Below are 11,111 nucleotides of genomic sequence, written 5' to 3' on the forward strand. Positions count from 1 at the left end.
TCACTGGTCACCCCCAAAGCCAATTCTTCCTTTGGCCGCCTCTCCTTCCAGTTCTCTGCTGCCAATGACTGGAACGAACTTCAAATATCTCTGAAGCTGGAAACTCTTACCTCCCTCACTAGCTTTAAGCACCAGAGCAGCTCACAGATCACTGCACCTGTACATAGTTCATCTGTAAATAGCCCATCCAATCTACCTCATCCCCATACTGTATTTATTTATTTATCTTGCTCCTTTGCACCCCAGCATCTCAACTTGCACATTCATCTTCTGCACATCCTACCATTCCAGTGTTTAATTGCTATATTGTAATTAATTTGCCACCATAGCCTATTGTGGTATCCCAGGAGGTCTACCCCGGGGGATGGTAATAGAGGGGAGGTACGTGAGGTGACATTGGCTCCCTCTGCTGGGAATACGGGAGCTGGGCACCCCGACATGGACAGCTAAGCGGAGGTAATTACAGTGCCAACCAGCCGGAGGCTAAATAAAAGGAGCACGATGGCACACCAAGGGAGAGAGACGGACACCAGTTAAGAAAGACCGAGCAAAACTTAAGTTATTTCTTTGATATATTTATTTTCTGTCTTAGTAAAGTTGTTTTTGCTGACTAAAGCCTCCCTGTCAATCTCTGCACGCTCCACCCAACGGTTTATCCTTATCTCTTATCCTAGCTCATTTGCATATGCTGTATATATATTTTTCTCCTGTATTATTGATTGTATGTTTGTTTATTCCCATGTGTAACTCTGTTGTTGTATGTGTCGAACTGCTTTGCTTTATCTTGGCCAGGTCGCAGCCTACCTGGTTAAATGAATAAAATGAGAGTCCTAGACAACACTCTCTCTCTGAAAGACTATCATGCTGTCAAATGTCAAATTATTCTTCAAAGTTTTAAAAGCATTATGATGCTCATTGATGGCTTTATTACATGTTTCAGTCCACCAAGAAAATATCTTTAGTCTACCCCCCTCTTATTGGAATAGTCAAGGCAGCATCCAATTTGACTAAATTCACAGCTGCAGCAGTGTTCTACCAACCCTTCCATTGACAATTTATAACTTTCCGTTCACAAAGTGTAAAATGTTATAAAAAAGTTCCCAGTTTGCTTGTCATACGTATTTACGTTTCACGTGACGTGAAAATGATCACTGCCGATTGTGGATTCTGTTGTCACTTCCCACTCACATATACCAGCGATGCAGGACACCAATGTAAGATCTAAACATGATGATGTACCTATAGTTACATTTACCCGTGTCCTCCGACCATTATTTATATAAACTAGTCCCCTCCACTTGATAAAATCTTCAACCACAAAACCATTGGCATCTGTGGTATTGCTGCCCCACAAGCTGTTAAGTGAATTAATTTCCACACCATGTCTCCTTAGCACCTTTCCTGGATTTGGCAACTATGCCTCAGATACAGAGATGGGCTTACAGGGATTATAGTAATTAAACAAGTGATATTTCCCCCTTTTCAACAAATCTCCACAGCCACACATTCGTGTTCTTTGAAACCATTAATCGATGTGCTACACCTTCTTTGATAAATGTAGCACACCCACCACCTAAACCCTCAGCTCTATCACTCACGGCGATAAACCCAGGTAGTACAATCCAATTGACGTTTAAATCTTGTTTCTTGTACACACGCCACGTCCGGTAAAACATCTAAATCATGTATAAACTTCTTAAATTCTTCTCCATTGGCTATCAAACTCTTTCCCACTCAGGGTTCTTCTTCTATGATATAATGGCAGTCTGCCAACCAACATTAAAGGTGCATGCCGCCACCTACTGTGCTGGAGTGTATGGTCAATCACGGTTTACAACATTTCTAAATCCTCCTACCTAAGAATATAATTCTTAGAAAATAAAAAAAGAGCTCTACTAACTTTTATGTCTATAATTGTTTTAAAAAATGAACACTTTTTTCTCCCCAATTTAGATCTTGTCTCATCGCTGCAAATCACCAACGGGCTCGAGAGGTGAAGGTCGAGTCATACGTCCAAACAACGCTTCTTAACCCGGAAGCAAGCTGCACCAATGTGTTGGAGGAAACACCGTTCAACTGGTGACCGAGGTCAGCCTGCAGGCTCCCGGCTCGCCACAAGGAGTCGCTAGAGCGCGATGAGCCAAGTAAAGCCCCCCTGGCCAAGCCCTCACCTAACCCGGACGACGCTGGACCAATTGTGCGCCAACCTATGGGACCGGTTGTGATACAGCCTGGAATCGAACCCAGGTCTGCAATGCAGTTCCTTAGACCGCTGTACCACTTGGGAGGCCCAGCCCTATTAACGCTTCCCAAAATCCCTTCCAAATCCCCCCAACCGCAATGACCCTATACTTCAATCTTTCCCTCTCTTCAACATACTTACAACAATATAACAACACATGCTCCATTGTTTCATCGACCATACACCCCAGACACAAACCATTCACATGCTTGCCAACCAGATGTAATGACAAATTCAGTGTACAATGTTCTAAGCGCAATCAAGCAAACACCACCTCTTCCTTTCTAATCTGATCTTTGAATGTTGGTCCACCACCGACCTTTCTTTGGAGGGCAAATAAATGCCAGCCCTTGGGATCAGAGTCCCATCTCTTCTGCCACACATCTATCAAAATGGCTCTGATTTTAAATTATTTGGCCTCACTTCTACCCAGTGGAACATTAATATAAATTATATCTTGTTTCAAAGCCTTTCTGGCTACCTGGTGTACATTTTCATTCCCTTCCACACACAAATGTGCTGGGACCCAGCAGAATCTCACTACTATACCCATTTTCTCAATTCTCCATTATAACATGAATACCTCTAATAGTATGTCACTCCTATTAGATTTACCAGATGATAAACTATTCAATACAGACAGAGAATCTGAGTCTACTATAATTCTAACAGGTTGTACGTCCTCCACCCACTGGAGGGCAACTATTATCACCAACAGTTCAACTGAGTGTATTGACAGTTCATCTGTTAGTCTTCTACATATCTGCACATCATATTCAGGAATGTAAACGCCTGCTCCTGTGGCTACTCTCCTCGATGTTATCCTCACAGATAATCCTGATAGGTATTAGTCTGGTGTTTTCTGTAATGACCTTACTGATCACTGTTTAACAGCCTGTGTTCGTAATGGCTGCTCATTGAAACAACCTGTGCTGATTTGTCATGGACGCTTGCTAAAAAACTTGAATGATCAAGCCTTCCTTCATGAACTGGCCTCTAAATTGGTATAGAATCGGCTTGATTCCCTCTGTCACAAACGCTTGGACCTTCTTTTTGATATTTTCAGTGGTATTGTTAACAAACACACCCCCATAAAGAAAACGAGAATTAAAAACAGGTTCAGCCCCTGGTTCGACTGATCTAGCAGAGTTACTCCACCTCAAGAATTGCTCCTGGTGAAAGGCTCGGCACACGCATACTCAGGGTCCCGTTCAGGCAAATAAGAAATAAGTGCACTCGGGCTATCCGGAAGGCCAAAGTTAGTTACTTTAAGGAGCAGTTCTCTCTCTGTGTGTCTAACCTCAAGAAGTTCTGGAAAATGGTTAAAGACCTGGAGAATAAACCCTCCTCCTCACAGCTGCCCATATCCCTTAATGTGGTTATTACTGATAAGAAGCACATGGCTAAGCTCTTTAATCACATCATTAGGTCAGGATTCCTATTTGAATCAGCCATACCTCCTTGCCCGTCCAACATTTCCTCATCTCCCACCCCTTCTAATGTGACTATCCCTGATGCTTTTCCCTCTTTTCCCCTGCCATGCCACAGTGTCTCCCTGCAGGCAGTCACTGAGTCCGAGGTGCAAAAGGAGCTTCTGAAACTTGACCCAACAAAAACATCTGGGTCAGATGGTTTAGACCCTTTATTTTTTAAGGTTGCTGCCCCCATCATCGCCAAGGCCGTCTCTGACCTTTTTAACCTGTCTCTCCTTTCTGGAAGGCAGCCACGGTTCATCCTTTATTTAAAGGGGACTTCAAGATGATCCTAACTGTTACAGGCCTATTTCTATTTTGCCCTGTTTATCAAAAGTGTTGGAAAAACTCAATAATAATCAACTGACTGGCTTTCTTGATGTCCATAGTATTCTCTCTGGTATGCAATCTGGATTCCGCTCAGGTTATAGATGTGTTACTGCAACCTTAAAGGTCCTCAATAATGTCACCATTGCCCTTGATTCTAAGCAATGTTGTGCTGCTATTTTTATTGTCTTGGCCAAAGCTTTTGATACGGTAGACCATTCCATTCTTGTGGGCTGGCGAAGGAGAATCGGTGTCTCTGAGGAGTCTTTGGCCTGGTTTGCTAACTACCTCTCCCAAAGAGTGCAGTGTATAAAGTCAGAACATCTGCTGTCTCAGCCACTGCCTATCACCAAGGGAGTACCCCAAGGCTCATTCTTAGGCCCCACGCTCTTCACAATTTACATCAACAACATAGCTCAGGCAGTAGGAAGCTCTCTCATCCATTTATATTCAGATGATAGTCTTATACTCAGCAGGCCCCTCTGATTTTGTGTTCAATGTTCTACAACAAAGCTTTCTTAGTGTCCAACAAACTTTCTCTACCCATAAACTTGTTCTGAACACCTCCAAAACAAAGGTCATGTGGTTTGGTAAGAAGAATGCCCCTCTCCCCACATGTGTGATTACTACCTCTGAGGGTTTAGAGCTTGAGGTAGTAACCTCATACAAGTACTTGGGAGTATGGCTAGACGGTACACTGCCCATCTCTCAGCACATAACAAAGCTGCAGGCTAAAGTTAAATCTAGCCTTGGTTTCCTCTATTGTAATCGCTCCTCTTTCACCCCAGCTGCCAAACTAACCCTGATTCAGATGACCATCCTACCCCCTAAGCACACACATCCCTGGGTCGCTCCTCTTTTCAGTTCGCTGCAGCTAGAGACTGGAACGAGCTGCAGCAAACACTCAAACTGGACAGTTTTATCTCAATCTCTTCATTCAAAGACTCAATCATGGACACTCATACTGACAGTTGTGGCTGCGTGATGTATTGTTGTCTCTACCTTCTTGCCCTTTTTGAGCTGTTGTCTGTGTCCAATAATGTTTGTACCATGTTTTGTGATGCTACCATGTTGTTGTCATGTTGTGTTACTACCATGCTGTGTTGTCATGTGTTGCTGCCTTGCTATGTTGTTGTCTTAGGTCTCTTTATGTAGTGTTGTCTTTCTTGTCGTGATGTGTGTTTTGTCCTATCAAAAGTCCTTTTGCCTTTTGGTAGGCCGTCATTGTAAATAAGAATTTCTTCATACCTGGCTTGCCTAGTTAAATAAAGGTTCAATAAAATAACAATTCAAAAAAATCGACAGGATTCAGGAGTAACCATGGAGGAACATCCCCTTCACCACAGAAAGGCCAACCTCCAACTCCCTCAAACCACTCATCAGCAAGCTTTCCAACTGTCCAACCAAAAGCACTGCCTTGTCTACTAGTATATTCCCAACAGTCATCTAGAACAGTAGCAGTGGGATGCTCAACCTCACAGCCTTTCAACCCAAGAAGCTAATGACAACTTTTTACACCATATATACAAAGGCATCTCACCTGCCTCCACTTGTATCAAATCAATCAAATTTTATTTGTCACATACACATGGTTAGCAGATGTTAATGCGAGTGTAGCGAAATGCTTGTGCTTCTAGTTCCGACAATGCAGTAATAACCAACAAGTAATCTAACTAACAATTCCAAAACTACTGTCTTATACACAGTGTAAGGGGATAAAGAATATGTACATAAGGATATATGAATGAGTGATGGTACAGAGCAGCATAGGCAAGATACAGTAGCTGATATCGAGTACAGTATATACATATGAGATGAGTATGTAAACAAAGTGGCATAGTTAAAGTGGCTAGTGATACATGTATTACATAAGGATGCAGTCGATGATATAGAGTACAGTATATAGGTATGCATATGATATGAATAATGTAGGGTAAATAACATTATATAAGGTAGCATTGTTTATATATTTACATCATTTCCCATCAATTCCCATTATTAAAGTGGCTGGAGTTGAGTCAGTGTCATTGTCAGTGTGTTGGCAGCAGCCACTCAATGTTAGTGGTGGCTGTTTAACAGTCTGATGGCCTTGAGATAGAAGCTGTTTTTCAGTCTCTCGGTCCCAGCTTTGATGCACCTGTACTGACCTCGCCTTCTGGATGATAGCGGGGTGAACAGGCAGTGGCTCGGGTGGTTGATGTCCTTGATGATCTTTATGGCCTTCCTGTAACATCGGGTGGTGTAGGTGTCCTGGAGGGCAGGTAGTTTGCCCCGGTGATGCGTTGTGCAGACCTCACTACCCTCTGGGAGCCTTACGGTTGTGGGCGGAGCAGTTGGCATACCAGGCGGTGATACAGCCCGCCAGGATGCTCATCGAGTGCTTTTGTGCATCTGTAGAAGTTTGTGAGTTTGTCTGTGATTTTGGAACTTAAAACTTGACACTACTGTTCCATCGATGTGGATAGGGGGTGTTCCCTCTGCTGTTTCAGCCTCCTGAGGTTGAAGAGGCGCTGCTGCGCCTTCTTCACGATGCTGTCTGTGTGAGTGGACCAATTCAGTTTGTCTGTGATGTGTATGCCGAGGAACTTCCAGAAAAGTGTGCTGCATGCTACCCTCAAATTGGAGTGGGTCCACTACTGTTCCATCGATGATGGATACGGGGCGGTAGGGGGTGAACAATTGGCCCTCTGGATACTGGTATAGGGGGTGTTAAACACACCCCCTGGTCTGGGCCTGCAGCCTTGCGAGGGTTAACACGTTTAAATGTCTTACTCACCTCGGCTGCAGTGAAGGAGAGACCGCATGTTTTCATTGCAGGCCGTGTCAGTTGCACTGTATTGTCCTCAAAGCGGGCAAAAAAGTTATTTAGTCTGCCTGGGAGCAAGACATCCTGGTCCGTGACTGGGCTGGCTTTCTTCCTGTAGTCCGTGATTGACTGTAGACCCTGCCACATGCCTCTTGTGTCTGAGCCGTTGAATTGAGATTCTACTTTGTCTCTGTACTGACGCTTAGCTTGTTTGATAGCCTTGCGGAGGGAATAGCTGCACTGTTTGTATTCAGTCATGTTACCAGACACCTTGCCCTGATTAAAAGCAGTGGTTCGCGCTTTCAGTTTCACACGAATGCTGCCATCAATCCACGGTTTCTGGTTAGGGAATGTTTTAATCGTTGCTATGGGAACGACATCTTCAACGCACGTTCTAATGAACTCGCACACCGAATCAGCATATTCGTCAATATTGTTATCTGACGCAATACAAAACATCTCCCAGTCCACGTGATGGAAGCAGTCTTGAAGTGTGGAGTCAGCTTGGTCGGACCAGCGTTGGACAGACCTCAGCGTGGGAGCCTCTTGTTTTAGTTTCTGTCTGTAGGCAGGGATCAACAAAATGGAGTCGTGGTCAGCTTTTCCGAAAGGGGGGCGGGGCAGGGCCTTATATGCGTCGCGGAAGTTAGAGTAACAATGATCCAAGGTCTTTCCACTCCTGGTTGCGCAATCGATATGCTGATAAAATTTAGGGAGTCTTGTTTCAGATTAGCCTTGTTAAAATCCCCAGCTACAATGAATGCAGCCTCCGGATAAATCGTTTCCAGTTTGCAGAGAGTTAAATAAAGTTCGTTCAGAGCCATCGATGTGTCTGCTTGGGGGGGGATATTTACAGCTGTGATTATGATCGAAGAGAATTCTCTTGGTAGATAATGCGGTCTACATTTGATTGTGAGGAATTCTAAATCAGGTGAACAGAAGGATTTGAGTTCCTGTATGTTTCTTTCATCACACCATGTCACGTTAGTCATAAGGCATACGCCCCCGCCCCTCTTCTTACCAGAAAGATGTTTGTTTCTGTCGGCGCGATGCGTGGAGAAACCCGTTGGCTGCACCGCCTCGGATAGCGTCTCTCCAGTGAGCCATGTTTCCGTGAAGCAGAGAACGTTACAGTCTCTGATGTCCCTCTGGAATGCTACATACAGATGTTGATTTAAATGCACCAATACATATACTTAAAGCCATATACTGGAGTCTGTCCATCTTTTGAAGCCAAGTCTTGGCCGCTGTTCCATAAACTATACACACGTAATCAATTGTCGTTCTGATCAGAGCTATAAATATCCATCAACGATTGTCTGTCAGCACCCCCTTCATAACCAGAGACCGAGCGCATAAGATTTACCACCTTCTTACATTTTGTTCCAACATTTATGACATGATCTTTCCATGTATATTGCTCATTGACCATATACCCCAATATTTGTACTTAGAAACCCTCTGCATACGCTGTCCATACAGAAACAACTGTATATGTCAGCAACTTTCTTCTTCCAGAAAAACATACAAGACTTCGCTCCACTCAGGGAAGCCAGGTCTACTAAATATTTATAGCCCAATGACTACTCAAAACCCGCCCACAAACCTGAACATTTCCCCCCTGAAAACTTTTTGCAGCAAGAGAGGAGTTGCCACATTTATCCAATAAGTGTCTCTATAATGACAATCTAAATACAACGGGTCAAATTGTATTACTTTGTTCTCTGCATTTTTCCCTTTGTTATTGGTTCATCACACCAAATGATTTGATCTGAACTATATAAGTGATTGATAGTGAATGGTTAAGAAGCATGTTTTTTTTCAGAAAATATTATTGCTAAACATTGTGCAATAGTGTTATTACAAGTCACATTCCTCTAAATTAATCCTATTTTCAACGGGAGTATAAAAATCGAAAGGGAATTATATTTTACTATTAATCAATCAATCACTACTAGACTACTTGAATTTGATAGTCCTCACCTATGCTCACTGCTCTCTCCTACTTCAATTTTCTGGACAATGTTAGCTAGCTAGCTTGCTAGGCATACAGTAGTGATGCACAGGTCAGTTGTTGGTTCACCGGCACCTTTCCGCAATTGCTAATAACCCATCCACAAACGCCTGACTTTTTCACTATGATAAAGTGAAAATCTGAGGTCCGCACCCTAACCTGCAAATATAGAAAATGCATTGCCTAGAAGGCCAGCATCCCGGAGTCGCCTCTTCACTGTTGAAGTTGAGACTGGTGTTTTGTGGGTACTATAAAATGAAGCTGCCAATTGAGGACTTGTGAGGCGTCTGTTCCTCAAACTAGACCCTCTAATGTACTTGTCCTCTTGATCAGTTGTGCACCGGGGCCTCCCACTCCTCTTTCTATTCTGGTTAGAACCAGTTTGCACTGTTCTATGAAAGGAGTAGTATACAGCATTGTACGGGATCTTCAGTTTCTTGCCAATTTCTCGCATGGAATAGCCTTCATTTCTCAGAACAAGAATAACCTGAGGAGTTTCAGAAGAAAGTTATTTGTTTCTGGCCATTTTGAGCCTGTAATCGAACCCACAAATGCTGAGATACTCCAGATACTCAACTAGTTTAAAGGCCAGTTTTATTACTTCTTTAATCAGAACAACAGTTTTCAGCTGTGCTAACATAATTGCAAAATGGTTTTCTAATGATCAATTAGCCTTTTAAAATGATGAACTTGGATTAGCTAACACAACGTGCCATTAGAACACAGGAGTGATGGTTGCTGATAATGGGCCTCGGTAGCCTATGTAGATATTCCATAAAAAATCTGCCGTTTCCAGCTACAATAGTCATTTACAACATTAACAATGTCTACACTGTATTTCTGATCAATTTTATGTTATTTTAATGGACAAAAAATGTGCTTTACTTTCAAAAACAAGGAAATTTCTAATTGACCCCAAACTTTCGAATGGTAGTGTAGCTGGCTAGTGCTAGTTAATTAGTTTGTTGTTCTCACATCACTTGTCATGACTGCCTGCTGCATCGCTCTCTCAACACCAATGACTCCGGCTCTCTCAACACCAATGACTCCGGCCCTCCCTCCCCACAGTGGAGGTGTCATAATACCCATAACGTTTTTCTACCATTAGTTTTTCCCATCGGGGATTTTAGAAACTCTTAAAATAAGGGCTGTGTTTCGTGTAGGTTACCCTGGCATGACGTTTTGATAATCATGTAAATCTCTCTCGGACAAGGTGACTTTTATCAATATATTCGGCTCTATTTATTCTCAGATTCGAAAATGCCAATTAGCATCAAAATAGACATCATGCAAAACTATAAATCTCTGCAAGCTCCTGCATGTAATTTCTAGCTGACACCTTTGCTAACAGGTATTGTGTCAAATTAACATTTTCACAAGACAGTTCACAGAATTGTATATTTAAAGAAATGTAGCCAATTTATTCATTACTACATTTAGCTAATATTAGATCGTTAATCCAGAAAATTTTACCTTTGTCTCGATTCGGCAGTCTCGCCCAGATCATCATGGCATTTGTAGTTCTTTATGATAGCCAAATTAGCAGCTAATTAACGTGACATATTTTGGGGGTAAATACAGGTAAATATATTGAGAAAAGTCACCTTGTCCACCTGGTACTCAACAGCCGCATCACTCCCTGATAGTGAGAAGTATCAGTTCACAGTGAAATTAAAATATATATTTTTTTTAAACAAGAGAAATTAAATGGCGGTAGCGGTGCAATTTAGAAGTAGCCCAAAACCCCAATACATTTTCACCCGCATATTCGTTTTCAAAGTAGCCCAATTGCAAAGTTGATACAGAGAGGAAGAAGAAGAGAGAGACCCAACTCAGCAGAAAATCTGTCTCCCTCCAGCAGGTGGCGTACCAAGCATGGAGTTTTGGTATGGAAGTCAATGAGAGTGTCAAATTTGGTCAACGATAAAAATGAATGGATTATTTGCTACGTGAGTTTTTTTTGGATCAAATATACGTTTTTACGAGTGTACTGATATAAGTAGGACACATGACATCCCGGCAACTTTGAGAAAAAACCCTATGTCAGAGTTGTCTCGAGATGGCTATTCATGGCATGAGACTATAGCGTAGCACAGGGTTCCCCAGCTGGCGGCCCGCGTGCAAAATTTGGCCCACGGTTGGTTTTATTTGGCCCCTCAAATTTACTGAGCAAAAAAACGCTGTATTATTACGATACAAATGATTTTTTACATGTTCATTGTTGGAGATAAAACAAATGTAAAAACCCCA

Source organism: Oncorhynchus tshawytscha, linkage group LG07, assembly GCF_018296145.1.
Source record: "Oncorhynchus tshawytscha isolate Ot180627B linkage group LG07, Otsh_v2.0, whole genome shotgun sequence".
Classification (NCBI taxonomy): Eukaryota; Metazoa; Chordata; class Actinopteri; order Salmoniformes; family Salmonidae; genus Oncorhynchus; species Oncorhynchus tshawytscha.